Genomic DNA, 1,002 nt, shown 5'->3' on the forward strand with positions numbered 1-1,002 from the left:
TTTAGGAAAAAGGGGGGAAATCTGCAGAAGAGCACTACCCTTTAGCTGAAAGACTTCGATACCTTTGAGTTTGTGGGGCATGCATTTTTTGGAATATTTTGTCCAGGACTACTTATCTTATTTTTGTGATGAAAATATTTAACAGCATTATTTAGTATGTGCAATTACTAGTATTTGGAGGAAAAAGTCAGCTGAAATATTGCTTGTCAGATAAAATAAAAAATATTTTTATAAAGTAGTTCTTTGCCAGTTTAGTATAGTTGTGCATTTAATAACTGATAACAGAAAAAAAGATTCTGGAATGCCTCTTCTTAACATATACATCTACCCCATTGTGTGTCCCATTTAAAATTAACTTCTAGTAGATGACTCTCAGAGATTAGAAATATGGATCTCTTATCTGTTTATATTGCCATGATTAATTTGGGAAAAAAATATGTTGTGGAATATAGTATTCTGAATGTGCAGTGTGGGTGGTACTTGGACAGTGGATAGCAGTGGGTAATGGTGAAGTCAAGCATGACTTATATTCCCTCTCCCTTTGTAAAGGTGCTCAGGAGATTTATGAAGGGTGTGTTCAGGTGGTAATTCTTTTAAAAATACTTTTCACAGTGAACCTAGTAACATTGATTTGAATTCTGCGCTTCATTTCCTTACTTTCTCTCACTGCTATCTTCTCTTGCTCTACCCTCCCTTATTTTTTCCCGTTGGTTCATTTATCCACTCTTTATTATTTTAGTTTTTTCAGGAAAAGTTTTTGAGTGAACAGTTAAATTTCACAAATCACTACCATTACATAGACATTAAGGGAGACTATCCTGCCATTGTGTGCCCCTGCTGATTACCAATATAAATGAACAATCTGACTGCACTTGGATAGTTTTTAGGATTACTTTATGAAGGAAATTTTTCATCTTTAAGAAGTGATCCAGAATGACTAATTCGTGCTTTTTATTCTAATATATAAGAAAATATATTATAAAAAGATACAAAAAAATGAGT

At 32.9% G+C, this 1,002-nt stretch overlaps 1 protein-coding gene across 1 annotated transcript in view; it reads left to right on the forward strand.

Moving 5' to 3' along the window:
* The window catches only part of WDR27 (WD repeat domain 27), a 173,431-nt gene that overhangs the window by 21,932 nt on the left and 150,497 nt on the right, over positions 1 to 1,002 (forward strand). The gene's annotated exons all lie outside the window — the stretch shown is intronic.

This window comes from Pygoscelis adeliae, unplaced genomic scaffold (assembly GCF_000699105.1).
Source record: "Pygoscelis adeliae isolate BGI_AS28 unplaced genomic scaffold, ASM69910v1 Scaffold77, whole genome shotgun sequence".
Classification (NCBI taxonomy): Eukaryota; Metazoa; Chordata; class Aves; order Sphenisciformes; family Spheniscidae; genus Pygoscelis; species Pygoscelis adeliae.